General features: G+C 32.4%; 1 protein-coding gene and 2 long non-coding RNA genes across 3 annotated transcripts in view; all 3 read left to right on the forward strand.

The window, feature by feature from the left end:
- The window catches only part of LOC143083060 (uncharacterized), an 88,815-nt gene that overhangs the window by 43,579 nt on the left and 29,041 nt on the right, over positions 1-16,195 (forward strand). The gene's annotated exons all lie outside the window — the stretch shown is intronic.
- LOC143083137 (uncharacterized) lies at positions 645-6,603 on the forward strand. The gene is made up of 5 exons (XR_012980562.1): positions 645-684; positions 2,435-2,582; positions 3,195-3,404; positions 3,852-4,076; positions 5,268-6,603. It is a non-coding gene; the product is annotated as an uncharacterized LOC143083137 (long non-coding RNA).
- On the forward strand, positions 6,614-9,462 carry LOC143083142 (uncharacterized). Its single transcript, XR_012980564.1, has 2 exons — positions 6,614-8,602; positions 9,118-9,462. It is a non-coding gene; the product is annotated as an uncharacterized LOC143083142 (long non-coding RNA).

Here is a 16,195-nt window from a genome sequence, read left to right on the forward strand (position 1 = left end):
ACCTTTATGATAATATAAGTGTACGCTTGATTGGTATAGTTGAAAATAGGTTCATAGTTTAAACGAGTCGGATTACTATGTGAAGTGTCGAATATTTTGTTTTTAACAATACGAGGATGTATCCCATGGAAGGTATGTCTCGTTTAAAAATGTACAAAAACACTTATTATTTTGTTACAATGTAAATTATCAATACATAAGCACCCTCATAGAAAAAACAAAATCATTATCGTTCAAATAAAATTGTTATGTGTAATGATTTAATGTTGATGTGTTGGAGAATGCAAGTTTAAATTTTATTTGCAAAAATAAACACGCATCGAAAGGAGTATTCGTGTATGTTGATTTGTGAAAAAAATATATGATCGATCAACTCTGTTAAAGCTGTGCATTCAAAAGTAAAATATTGTGTTTTCTCAGTCAGAATCAATTTGTTTCCGTTGATATTGTTGAAGAATAACACGTTGGAGTTATCTTTTTACAATTAATACAAATGTCAATGAATTCATCTTTAATGGTAAATTCTATATTAGTGATTTTTTTTCCATATAACAGTAAGTATTTATATTAACAAAAGAAATATAGGTCTGAACTATAACTTTTATCCCAAAACCTGATATAATTTGTTTTGTTAAAAACATTTTAGAATACTTTTGTTTCCTGGTTAAAGAAAATGGGATGAAGGTAAGTTTCTATGTAACAAGTAGATCATAAAATAGTTTTTAACAAGAGTACTTCCCTATTTTAAATGTGTCAGATTACTTTGAAATACTTACGTGTGTGATAATTCTTACTAATTGGATAACAGGTATGTCTTCGTTTATTATGTATGTATGTTCCTGTCCCAAGTCAGGAGCCTTTAATTTTGTGGTTGTCGTTTGTTTTTCGTTCATTTTTTGTACATAAAGCCTCGGTCACACCTTACCGGATAGCACGAACGGACGCCTAACGGATGAAAATAAAAGTTGTCCATTGACAAAATTGTTATCCGTTGGGAGTCCGTTGATGTAATGACCGAATAAAACGGACGTGTACCAAATGCATAACGGACACACAACGGATATGCAACGTACGAGAAACGAAAATGTACTGGACAGAACGGATGTCGAACGTACATCCAACAGACGAGTACCGCATAAAACGGACACCTAACGGAAGCGTACCGGATATAACGGATGAACAAGATATACGGAAAAATTAAAGGCGACAATAATAATACATGTAAATCGCATAAATCTTCAAAATGTTTCTGTGTAACTGGTTTTGGTTTGTTCTTCAAAATGCCGCCAAAGGGCAGTGTCTGCCCTGAATAAGAGCTGCTTGATTGTAAAGACGTGCCTTTACTCTAAGATCGATTATGAATAAGAAGAATTCATGAACCTTAAAAAATCTGATATACCAATAGTTGGCATTTCTGACGCTAAATTTTCAATTGGCATTTATCCGTTTCAGATCCGTTCATCGTCCGTTTTATCCGTTATACGTCAGGTAGAAGTCCGTTTCTCATTCGTTCAACATCCGTTTTATCCGTTAAACGTCCGGTAGAAGTTTGTTGGTGAATTGATCTTCCAGACCTCCAACGGATGTATAACGGACCCGTAACGGATACAAAACGGAAACGAAACGGACTAGTACCGTCATAAACGGACGCCTAACGGACGTTAAACGGACATTTTATCCGTTGGACGTCCGTTCAAATTTTTAAACATGCTCAAAATTTTCCACCGGACAGAACGGACGTCGACGGATAAAACGTACGCTTAACGGACATGCAACGGATATGGACGGACGTCTAACGGATAAGAACGGACGTTTATCGGACATGAACGGATTGAAAAAAAAGTTATCCGTTAGGCGTCCGTTCTAGCTATCCGGTAAGGTGTGACTGAGGCTTAAATAAGGCCGTTAGTTTTGTCGTTTGAATTGTTTTACATTGTCGTTTAGGGGGCCTTTGATAGCTGACTCTGCGGCATGGGCTTTGCTCATTTTTGAAGGCCGTACGGTGATCTATAGTTGTTAATGTCTGTGTCATTTTTGGTCTCTTGTAGAGAGTTGTCTCATTTGTATTAATACCACATCTTCTTTTTTTTTAAATATAAAGTTATAGGTCTAGCACAATGCAGAATATTTATTTCAAAACGAAACATATAGTTTGTCATACTTAAACAAAGTAATGCAGGTATCATAAAAAATCATCTCAAACTATTGATACATGTACTTGTTTACACATAACTTATCCTTCCTTATTGAAGCTAACCGAGAGATCATTAATGGATGGGCTACGAAACACTTTCCCTTTGTTAATAGTTAAAATCGTTTATTATATGTACAAAACTGTTATATCCCTTCGTGCATTATGCTTACAGCTCTTCAATTCAATGTTCAGGTGCATCCGCATTCTGTCATTGTTTGTATTATGAATTTTGACTTACAGGGAAATCTACTTCTAATCCATAATATTATAGTGTGTTCCATATCAGCAACACATTAGTTCCGATCATATCTGATAATGACAACATAATATAAGATGTTATTAGTGATTCTGATCTTCACAACTTATCAATTGACTGTCACAGCTCAACGTGAGTAAATGATTTGCATTCCAACTTTGAACTGAGTTTTACTGTGCGTATTTTTGTATGTTTGTTTTTGTACATTGGCTAGAGGTATAGCGGAGAGTTGAGATCTCCAAAACCATGTTTACTCCCCCTTCCTCCCGCATTTTTGTACCTGTTGAAAGTCAGGAGCCTCTGGCTTTTGTACGTCTTGTATGATTTTTAATTTTAGTTTCTTGTGTATATTTCGGAGTTTAGGATGACGTCCATTATCACTGAAGCTGAAGCACGCCAATGGGTGCGGGAGTTTCTCGCTGCATTGAAGACCTATACTGCTCTTTTGTTGGGTTGTTGTTTCTTCGACACATTCCCCTTTTCCATGTTCCATTTTATTTGTTTTAATATTTGTAATTTTTACTACCCTAAACTATGGTTGCAACGATGTACGTACATTTAATAAAAAAATATTGATGTATCACACCTCTACCTTGTCTCTGCTAAAGTAAAGTGATGGATAAGCTTTATTGAATTTATTTGGGATTGCTGTTCAATAACTTGAACTATTTAATGTATTGGGTAAGATAGAATATTTGTTAGAGATTTCATTTTTTCTCATTTATATTTGTTTTTTCTTAACAGATAATCTTACACCATATGGAACAGCTACGCAGAGTTCTAATTTTGAAGAAAGCTTACCCCAAAATGCTATAGAGCCACCTATATCAAATACATTTAGTAAGACTTTATGTTCTCACACAGACCGTGGTAGTGAACCAGCTTGGTGGATGTTTCATTTTTCTTTCGGACTTGCATACATCACAGATATAAACATATACTATAGAGAAAACTGTAAGTATACATAAAGGCCGTACCTTGACCTATAATGGTTTAATTTTATAAATTGTTATTTGGATGGAGAGTTGTCTCATTGGCATTCATACCACATCTTCCTATACCTATAATATTATGATAAGACATTTATCAGCAAATTTTTCACAAAAGTATTCTTATAACACAGACGTGGCCGGTTTTATGACAGTCACATAAAATTCCATGTTTTTGACAGCAATGTGTGAGTAAAACAAACAGACTCAAGAATCAAGTTTCTTTTTTTTCCCAAACATACTACATTTTGTATATAAGTGTTTCTTGTAAAACTAATTTGAAAGCCAATTCATTATTGTAGTGTAATGCGAGGAGACACAACAGATGCCAAAATGGTTGATAATGAATTGATCATGTTAATATTTATATAGTCTCGCATGAAAATTATTATTGGTTTTTCATCTTTTGCAGTTGCTGTCCGGATGGATGGATTTAAAGAATATGTGACCAATACATCAACTATTCCACCTAATGGTCATCTCTGTCATGAAGATGGTCCTGGACTTCCTATCACCACGCAGACAATTCCATGTAATCAACTTGGAGAGTATGTCATTTATTATGACACAAATGGGTCTGTTCAAGACGGAAAATCTTTCGGACCTATAATCGAATTGTGTTACGTTGCCATCAATGGTACGTTTATTGTCATTGTGTAAAAATATAATATCAAAGTTCCATCATTTCATTCATTCTACTCAAAACACATGCTTGTATTTTATTTATTACTGTTCTTTATTGGATGAACGGATTATAATCACACGTGACCAATTCATCAACTAATTCGCTCAATGAAAACCTGCTATTAAGTGCTGGTCCTTGTGTACCAAAAACCAAACAGACTAGTAAGAATTTGAAAAAATAAGTCATTTGATTAAATTATCAAAGTGATTCACAAATCGTAATTTTGGTTGAATGGTGCTATGTTGAGATTACTGTTTGGTGTACAACTACTGCTCATAGTAGTATTATGTCTTTGAAAGTATTTGACTTTTCGTCAATATATGTGTTGTTAAAATTAGTGTTTTCTTCTTTTCATTTTGTCCCCAGAACACTTTCACCAGTAACATAAAAGGAAGCAAAGGTAGTAGAAACATAAATATAATTGTAACGTGTTTTTTTTTTCAGATATGTTTTTTTTTAAATACAAAGTTGATACTCATAACATAGCTGGATGCATACTTTAAATGATAAAACTAGTTTTAAGAATGTGTTATACATTTTATATGACCAAAAACTCGTGATGCTGGATACATCTATTTATCTTCATCTATTTCTAAATTTCTGTTTAAAGATATTGGAATATTCGAAGCACTAAAGTTTCTTTAAAAGAATGGGTATATTGCTTTAGCGGTATCTTTCTGGAACAACTAGTTGGTTGTTTTGTTCGCCAAAATGTTGTACTTGTGAAATCAGCGTCACGAATGAGTCATATGTGGACAAAACGCCTGTCTGTGAACTAAATTTACAGCCTTGTATTGTTGATGCGTCGGTACATCCATGGGGTCAATGACCATTCTAGTGGACGATTAATCACGACGTTTTCATTATACTAGTAGTCTGCTCTTCTGTGGTAAAATCATATATCATCAATAGGTTCATTATCTATATTTTCAATGTTTATAAATTGCTGAATTATTATAAAGACTCAGTTGGCTCTTTACAGAATTTATTTCATCATATGTCACAAAAGACAAATGTAACACATGTACATGTAATATGTCGGTACTTTATGAGAAATATTGATATACGTGTATGGTGTAGCGGTTAACAAGAGGATCTATATAGCATATGTGAATTGATCGTTAAACAATTGCAAATTTGCAGGGTGCCCAAAAGGTACTTGGGGAAGAAACTGTATTAAGAAATGTCCTTCTAAATGTATAAACCAAAAATGGTTCGTGTGTTTGGGGAAGTGAGTATTGTTAAAGCAAATACGTTCAACAAATCACACAAGAGTAGTGTGTTAAATCAACCAAACACTTGGCTAGCCAATATACAGCTTGTTTTATATTTGTTAAGCACAGTAGATGATTTATACAAATTTAAAAATAAGAAAATATTGTATGATTGCCAACTTCAACATAGGAACAAACTATACAAATAAGTTTAACAGGGTCAACTCATTAGATCGATACGAAGCACATAAAACCCATACAAAACTACAAAAGACGCAAAGTAAAGATCTGGGACTTTTCGAAGTTCTTAAAAACAAATGTTCATAGCCGATTATATTTAAATTATCATGGATTTTAGAGCTGGTTCTTTAACCAATGAACAGTTTATTCAAATTTGATATAAGGTTGGACAAATAAACACATTTTACAATATACAATTTAATAGTGTATTATATTTTACTTTTATTTTAACTATGTATCATATTTCACAAATATGTTTGATGTTTTGTGTTATTGGTTGTTGTTTGATGTGTTCCGAAATAATATTGTATGTGCAGTGTTTATTTCATTTCGTGCAAATAATTTTCTTTCCGATGCCTTTAATCCTATACGCTAAAATGTGTTTGGGGTTTGATGTATTAGCTTTGTAACATAACTACACAAACACGCTCACGCTTTACCAAATATGCATATAATCAGTATAACGTTTATGTCACTAATCATATCTTTTTTTAAGTTAACATATATTTAATATACATTTTGTATGAGTTATTACGCATACTATGATAGGACGATAATGGAGCTTCGTATGTCTTTTACTCTAACCATATTTAACTTTAATCTCGTTGTAAAGGTTTTGCATTTTGAAAAGGTGAGTGTAATGAGTATCTAAAAAAAGAAATATCTACCATCTTTGTAAAGCTAAAATGTTACATCATTGCCATGCAATGAGAAACCTGTCCAACAAAGACAATCATGATGGAAACGTTAACAACTTTAGATCATAATTGGACCTTTAACAAATACCAAAACATAGCAGGCCCAAAACTAATAGATGTTACACAATGTAAACCTTATGATGCAAATGCCAATCAATAAACGATAAACAAATATGATAAACAGCCACAAACTGCAATCTGATAGGCTCAAGGCTTCTGACTAGCACATACACAATATGACGGGATTAAACATGTTTGCTGGATCCAAAAATGTTTTTTTACCTGGAACAGGGGTTGATAAAAATAAACTATAAACATGAGTTGAAAAGTGTTAGATCGATTCAAAGCACTAACTGATCTAAAAAAAAAAACATAAAGGACACACATTACATATATGAGAGTAATTGAGACTGATGATTCAAGCCAATAACGACCAATACAAAGTCGTGAAACTAAGACCCAGCATCTAACTTTCAACAAATGTAATGTAAATACGTAATTGTAAGTAAAAAAACATGGCCTTATGCTAGGCTAAAATTTATTTATCGACAGATCGTAGAACCATGAATGTACGTAAGTCTATAACAATAATATTTAGTTAGGTTTTTATTTATGGATAAAAAATATGTCAATTCAAATAACAAAAATATGTCGACGTCAATACGAATAAAAAAAAAGTCTCAGAAAGAGAGACGAAAGATACCAGAGGGACAGTTAAACTCATCAATCGAAAATAAACTGACAACGCCATGGCTAAAAATGAAAAAGACAAACAGGCAAACAATAGTACACATGACACAACATAGAAAACTAATGAATAGGCAACACGAACCCCACCGAAAACTAGGGGTGATCTCGGTGCTCCGGAAGGGTAAGCAGATCCTGTTCCACATGTGGCACCCATCGTTTTGCTTATGTGATAACAAACCCGGCAATAGTCTAATTTGGTAGGTCACATTTATGAAAAGGAAGGGGATTGTAGTTACGACGTAAGGAACATATCCGATATCATTTGTGAAACGGTTATTTTTTACTGGTCAATCAACTCGTGATGACGTCCGTAAAAATTATGAAGGGATGATTTCAACTTCACCATTTACAGCTCTTGGTTTAATAGCTTCTTGTGAGCAGCAACAATCTATCAAGAAAATCATGATAGGAAATGCAAGCATGGGAATATCGTATCTATTGGGAGATATATACCCCATATGCAGGACTTTTTATAGAATTTGAAATAAATTTATTTAAAAGATCGGTAAATTTGATTAAAGCATCGTATCTTAAGGTAAAGTCTAGGTAAACGACATGAGCACTTTCATTCATATATGTCTGTATCTTCAGAAATCAATATCTTTATTGTGTATCATAAGAGTCTTAGTCATATTATTATGTGTTAGATGGTAACGTTGATTGAACATAAACTCTTTCTTATTGTATATCACAAAAACACTGTGCAGTCATAACCAGTGCTTTAAGGTTTATGACCCCTTCTGTAGCCATTTTTGTACAAAATTTTCAAACTTCAAATGTATCAAAACTACAAATATAATGAATAATAGAGATAGGCTATTTTGTACATATACCGAGGGGAAACTTGATGCAAAGCATTATTATTTACTATTTCATTGCATTTAATAGAAAAAAGAATACTTTGTTGCAAATAAACCAAGACTTTTATAGAAAATCCACAGCCTTTATTACAGAGATTTTTGTTATAAAATTTGAAACATAGGTTAATCACTTGCTTTTCTATGATGTGCTAATGTTTATTTTTTACAAAAAGTTATTACCAACCTTTAAATACCAAAATACCTTGTGCTGAGTCACTAAAGTCGAGCGCACCCTAAAAGGTGTACTTGATTTGGTCCATATTTTCATTTGTTTTAACCAATAACTACAATAATAAACTTGTTTTAAGGAAATCAACGCTAGCACTGCATGCAATAACTTATATCCATAAGTCATCAAATCGCCAAATATGAGAGTACAAGGATTAAGTCTGTGGATTTTCTATAAAATTTCCATATGTTTAGCATTGAATCAACACAAGGGTACACAATCCTTAAATGAGTTCAGCGAATACAAGTTGGACGTTTATTGAAGCAAACTGATATTGTCAATAGTTTCCTTTCCTTGTTTTTATTTTCTCTGTTCTTTGATTACTTGTGTTTTACTATCTCGGTAATTTTATATATGCATATTGGTTTCAAAATAAACTGGTTTGAAATGGTAGTAATGTGCATAACCCGATTGAAAATGTTCAAGTACACTGATAAACTGATGACATTGATACATAGGACATCGACAGTTAATCAAACCTTTAATGGTAAGAACTACTAATGAATAAAATTTATTATTGTACATGTTGAAGTAGTTGAAAGCTATGAAATAAAATATGTGAAAACACACAATTTTAAACTTGACACCCATCCCCTTTCCATACTCGCCATATAATAAATGGTTCGTCTCTTACGGATCATGCTGGAACATAACTTGTGTGTCTTATTTGTGAGAGACGGGGTCGTCAACCTAAAAAACATTGAAGAGATGTCAAAACCTAATTGGATCAAAAAGAAACCTTAACCAAAACAGGGAATTAATCAGACAAGGAATTATAGCTATATATGTCGATGTGGGACAGGCTTCTCGTTTTTTGAAATCATTTAGAAGTGATATGACATCAAGTTAAAATAAAAAAAACTATATCTGTATACAAATATTTAGCATTCATTAAAGTCTGACCATTCAAACAAAAATTCAAATATCAACACATACAGATACTGAAAAACCTGTTTTTATCAGTAATAGACACATTACAAATACTATTCGTTATCTTTTCAGGTTAGGTTTTTGCAGGTAATTTAACGAGTGCATTATTTAAAACCTTCCTTAAGGATGCTTCCATAATAAAAAGGTGGAATGATTGATTTACAGTCCATGGCAACACCCCCAAAGATGTGTGTGAAGCAAGAACATTTTGGATAGACAGTTGTTATATGTATAGCATATATCAAACTATTGAACAAAAACGGCCAAAATTAGAATGACTAAAATTCGTTAAAAGCAACATTGCGACGCAAGTACATACGAACGTCTAAAATGGTGACTATGAAAACAAATGACTGCCACAAATTTAAAAGAAAGAATGGAATTTTTAGCATTATCATAATAAAATTTGAGCGTGTCTATTTTTATTGTCCTGGTTTTCAATTGCATCAAACTGACAAATTCGACAACACTTATTTCTATTTTGATTTAATGTTATCGTTAATTATCAAATATTTTCGAAGTTTGGTTGTGCCTGTAGAGAACTAATTTAAACGGTGTAGCACATCCTAAATTTAACAGATATGTTGTTATCCGAGACCTGAAATTTAGAAACGACCCATGTAAACTTTTGTATCCTTTATATAAACTTATTCTAAAATGTAACCAACTAAATTCAGGATCTTTGATTATTGGTTTTAGATGTATGATTATTGTTGTAATTGATATTAACGTTGGTTTCAGTTAAATACAACCAAACGTAATATTATTTTGATGAACCACTGTGCAAGCATTACTTTACATTTTTTTCACCTGTATCTTGGCATTGCACAAGTATAAAAATAGAAGATGTGGATTGATTGCCAAATGGGACAACTCATCGCATTAAAACCAAATGACACGAACATTAACACCTATAGGTCACTGCTATGCCTTCAGCAATGATCGAAACTCCATACAGCTCATTTAGCTACAAAGGACCCTAAAATTACGAAATTAATGTAAAACAATTAAAAGAAAAAAACCAACGCCCTACTATAATGAACGTAAAACAAATATGAAACACAGCAACAAACGACGGTCATGTTTTTCTGACTTTTAATACAGTCTTCACAATAAATTTACTTGATGTTGGATGTGTTATGATTGATATTTAAGTCTTAGATGCTTGTTTGTTTTATAACTAAGTATTGGCTTTGATTTAACTGACATTTACTGCGAGTACTCTGAGGTCTTTATTTTTTTACGTTTAAGTAACATATACTTTTGTTAAATGTATTCTGTTTTATTTCCATCTGATCGGTAAATATAAAAAAGAAGATGTGGTATGATTGCCAATGAGACAACTATCCACACAAGACCAAAATGACACAGACATTAACAACTATAGGTAACCGTACGGCCTTTAACAATGAGCAAAGCCCATACCGCATAGTCAGCTATAAAAGGCCCCGATAAGACAATGTAAAACAATTCAAACGAGAAAACTAACGGCCTTATTTATGTAAAAAAATGAACGAAATACAAATATGTAACACATAAACAAACGACAACCACTGAATTACAGGCTCCTGACTTGGGACAGGCACAAACATAAATAATGTGGCGGGATTAAACATTTTAGCGGGATCCCAACCCTCCCCCTAACCTGGGACAGTGGTATAACAGTACAACAAAAGAACGAACTATAAAAATCAGTTGAAAAAGACTTAACTCATCAGATGGAAAAAAGTGGACGTGGCCGGGTACTTATACATCCCGACAAAAAAGACGCAATGAACAGATCTGAGAGTACTCGCAGTTATCTGACAGCTAGTTCAATGCCACTTACAACTAATAAAAAAATCATGCATCTACGACTAAACTATCAATCCGTACACATCCAACATCCAATGGATTTAGTGTACAGACGTCACAAACAGCCAGAGTAAAACATGACCTTGTGCAATGCCAATTACAGGTATCGACAGATTGTAGATCCATGAATATTTATATGTATATAACATACTAGTAATATTAAGTTAGCTTTTAATTTACTGATAACAAAACCAATATTTATATCAATAACAACAATATTCAATGATCTTATTACAGTGTTGAATAGGTAACCTTTTAGAATAAGTTTATTTAAAGTTTACATGGATTATTTCTAAATTTCCGGGCACGGTTAACAACATTTCCGTAAAAATGAGGATGTGCTATCCCGTTTGAAATAAGTTTGCTACTCGTACAACCAAACTGCAAAACCAAATCTTTATATCTATGAAAACATTAGGTAAAGGTTTTAAGTAATTTATGGTAACGATATCCCTGGTTTAATAATTTACCAGTAATACATAGGTTGCGTTCGTTAAAATCGAAAACGTCATAACATACAGGGGCATAGCGAACAAATTGTGAAATATAAACACCGTAAGATGGTGCCAAAGGAAAATCACCATCTAAAAATGGAAAATTAACAATAGGAAACGAAAATTCGTCTCTTTTGTCGTAAATTTTAGTGTGGAGTTTCCCGTTTAAAACGAAATATCTAAATCCAGGACAGTTATTACCGAATAAATTTGATTTATTTAAAGTAAGTTCCTTGGGATAAATTTCAGCAGTATATTGAGAAAATTCTTGATTATTTAACGAAAAATATCATCAAGATAACGCACTTTTCAACTGTAAAATTTTGTTTTATAGTTTTTCAAATGTTTTACTATTACACTACTGTCCCTGTTGGTTAGAGGGAGGGTTTGCGCCTTCAGAGTAGTGAATCACTGATTGTGCCTTTCCCATGTTATGACCTGTAATTCGGTGGCTTTCGTTTGTTTCTGTTTTTTCATTCAATAATTTGTACATTATCCAGGTTGTTTGATTTTTTTTCATTTGTCATTTGAGGTTTCTTTATCAGCTGACTATGCGGTAGGGTTTAACTCCTTTTTGAAGAAGGCTTTATGGTGACCTATATGTGTTGTTTCCTGATTTATTTTTGTCTCATTGACATTCATTCCACATCTTTTGAATTTTATATAAAAAAGATACCTTGTTCCTATCGATTCACGAGACTTAAAGATAAATAAGATATTGTTGCCGGATTGTTTTTCGAATGAATTTAAACCAGAATATATTAACGAGATAAAACTTACATTTTACATTTTGCTCAATGTGTGAATGAGAGTGTTTAGTTTTTTTTCATTTGTTATATTTTCGATGTACGTGGATCCTAGAGAATTGGAAGGAATAGCATTGTAGTCAATCTGCAAGACTATACCTAATCAAATAAAAGTACTTCACCTCCAGATCAACACGCAGCTAAAAACACCCAGGTTGTTTTTTTCAAGGAATGCATGTTGCTCTTTTTTTGCAGAGCTAATTTGAAATAATTAATGAAACGGACGAGTACTTAATTGGTATATTTATATAAAAGTACCAGATATTCTGTGTCCTTCATTGCTATGTTTTCAAAAAACTTTGCAATAAGCGTGTTGATCACTTCATGTGTCTGACCCCTTTGTACCAAGTGAACAAAATTTTACACACATATTCTCCTGAAGATGCAAAGCAATCAGTTCAAGGTCCATGTGTGACAAATGCTATTGATTAAATAATTTACCTATACCTGATAAAATTGAGAAAGGAAATGGTGAATATGTCAAAGCGACAACCACCCGACCATAGAGCAAACAACAGCCGAAGGCAACCAATGGGTCTTCAATGTAGCGAGAATTCCCGCACCCGTAGGTGTCCTTCAGCTGGCCCCTAAAATATGCATAATAGTACAGTGATAATGGACGTCATACTAAACTCCGAATTATACACAAGAAACTAAAATTTAAAATCATACAAGACTAACAAAGGCCAGAGGCTCCTGACTTGGGACAGGCGCAAAATTGCGGCGGGGTTAAACATGTTTATGAGATCTCAACCCTCCCCCTATACCTCTAGCCAATGTAGAAAAGTAAAAGAATAACAATACGCACATTAAAATTCAGTTCAAGAGAAGTCCGAGTCTGATGTCAAAAGATGTAACAAAAGAAAATAAATAAAATGACAATAATACATAAATAACAACAGACTACTAGCAGTTAACTGATATGCCAGCTTCAGACCTCAATTAAACTGATTGAAAGATTATGTCTTCATCATATGAATATCAGGTACAATCCCTCCCGTTAGGGGTTTAGTATCATACTATCATAAAATATATGAGAAGAACATAACCCGTGTCATACCAACAACTGTTTTTTTAGAAATAAATGTGTTTAGTTCCGATGCAAAGACCCTATCAGTGAATCAATGTTAAAGCCAAAATATGCAATCTTTAATGACCTGACAACAGTATCGTAACTATATCCCCTTTTAATAAGTCTATTTAAAGGTTTTGTTAGTTTCTGAGGAGAATACTGACATTTTTGTGCTTTATAAAGAATATTTCCATAAACTTTTGGATGTGAAATACCTGAACGTATAAGATGTCTGCATGTTGAGTTATATTTACGAATTATTTCCTTATACCGGTGATAAAATTTAGTAAATGTTTTGACCAGTTTGTGATGTCGAAAACCCTGGTGTAATAATTTTTCAGTAATACATAAATTTCTCTCGCTAAAATATAATACATTGTTACATACACGAGCGAATCGTACAAGTTGAGATATATAAACACCATAAGATGGTGACAAGGGAACGTCACCATCTAAAAATGGATAATTAACAATAGGAAATGAAAAATCATCTCTTTTATCATAAATTTTTGTATTAAGCTTCCCGTTTATGATATAGATATCAAGATCGAGGAAAGGGCAGTGGTCATTGTTATCATTAGCTTTATTTAAAGTAAGTTCTACAGGATAAATTTCTTTAGTATACATACTGAAGTCGTCATTATTTAGAGCCAATATATCATCCAAATATCTAAAAGTATTGTTAAATTTTTGTATCAAATGTTGTTTTGATGGGTCTTTGCTAATTTTAGTCATAAATTGTAACTCATAACAATACAAAAACAGGTCCGCAATAAGTGGTGCACAGTTAGTCCCCATTGGAATTCCAATAACTTGACGATATACGGAATCTCCAAAGCGAACAAAAATGTTATCAAGTAAAAATTCAAGTGCATAAATAGTATCAAAGCATGTCCAATTGACATAGTTCTTTTGTTTATTGCTACTAAAAAATGATCTAAAAGAGTTTGAACATATGTACTCGCATTCCGACTTTTTAAATGCCCAGTTAATTAGGGATGTGAATTTTTTCTTAATAAGAATATGAGGCAAAGTGGTATATAGGGTAGAAAAATCAAAACTTTGAACAGATTCAAAATCACCAATATATGCATGCAATTTATCAAGTACTTCCAACGAGTTTTTGACACTCCAAAAGTAATTAATTCCACTATTTTCAAAGGCCTTATTTGAACAATTTATTATCAGGTTTTTTATTGTACCAAGTGTACTAGTAAGTAAAACAGACAATTTAGTAGTTGAACAATGGCTGGAAGATGAAATAAATCTATATTTGTAAGGTTTTTTGTGCAGCTTCGGAAGCCAGTACATAGTTGGGACTTTCATTGTGTTTGGTTCTGCTTGTAAAGAAGTAGCTAAAAGTTTGTGTTTGTTACAGATGTCGTTTTCTGAAAATGAAGTCAGTTGGAATGTTGGTGAATTCGTGATTTCCTTTTGCAGAACCTCTATATAAAATTTATATTTGATATGATGTTTATAAAAAAAAATTTATATTTGATATGATGTTTATAAAAAAAAATCCTTTCAAAAGTCGATCAAGCCGAGAAATAAGTCGTCAACATAGGAAGGTTAGTTATGAGGTCAGATCGCAACATGTGGTCAATTGATTTCAAGTTGTTTTGAATCTGCTTACCGTGATTATAACGTTTTGACAAGTCCGTGAATATTTATGAATGGATATTAGTTTATATAGTACTGTACACTCCTTGTCTGGCATCTTATCATGAAAGCTAACCATGAAAAGAAAAATCACAAAAATACTGAACTACGAAGAAAATTTTAAACGAAAAGTTATTAATCAATTGGCCAAATCAAAAACGCAAACACATCAAACGAATGAAGATTGTTCTTCCGTCGATTAATACTTTATCAGATAATTATACCTGTACTAATTTAACTGTTACAGAATAGCATTTGACATGTTCATAGAGTTGACGGTCTCTTTCCAATTACATGTTATTTCATAACAAAGGTCAAGTAGACGTCGACTTTTGTGGATTTCCCTCTTTTTTTTTGTATTTCCACGTTCGTAAAGTAAATCCGTTAGAGAACTACACAAGTATACCCAAGTGGGGGAACCGAACTCATTCAGATTTGAACTTGAACAAAAGTATACTGAATTTGTTGAAATACTTGCACGATTACATGCATGAATGAAAGGGAGAACCTTACAAAAAGGGCACTTTGTGGGTATTCATGTTTCTGGCTACTCTTTGTATACTATTTCAATTAAATGAAAATGTAGCACCAAGAGTAGCTTGGGAGGTAGTCCGTATTTAAAACTTACAACAAACAAGAATAGAAATAGATTATAACAAGGGATACAGTATATGATCATTCTTTAAAAAGGTATTTTACTTTTTCAAATTATATGCATTGATAATAATAAAATATAATAATCTGTAAATATATTATAAATATATACAATCTATATGTAAAAGAATTACTCAAAACCTACAGATAAATTTACTGTTTCAAGTAAAAGTATTTCCCGAAATTACTTGCATTAAGTAAAAGAATGGCTTACATGTAATACACTAATCACTAAGAGTATTTAAAGAAATACTAAAAAATATTAAAATAATTACTTACTTTTAGTAATACAAATACTCAATATGTATTAAAAGAATTACTTACTTTCATTTTAAGAAATACTTAAAATGTTTAATGTGTATTAAAAGAATTACTATCTTTAGTAAAAAGAAATACTTACTTTTATCATAAGATTTTTTTTTTTTTTCATAAAATAATATCTTTATTGCACTTTTCTTTGCTGTTGTGACAAATTACTCGACCTACAGCAGTTGGCCGAATATCCCTGTGTATTAGTCACTGGATAACCAGGGAATTTATTCAGTGAATTCATATTTATAGATAGTTAATTTTACAGTTCATGGTTATTACATGTATATATTTTGCAAAAA

The sequence above is a fragment of the Mytilus galloprovincialis genome, chromosome 1 (genome assembly GCF_965363235.1).
Source record: "Mytilus galloprovincialis chromosome 1, xbMytGall1.hap1.1, whole genome shotgun sequence".
In the NCBI taxonomy this organism is placed as follows: Eukaryota; Metazoa; Mollusca; class Bivalvia; order Mytilida; family Mytilidae; genus Mytilus; species Mytilus galloprovincialis.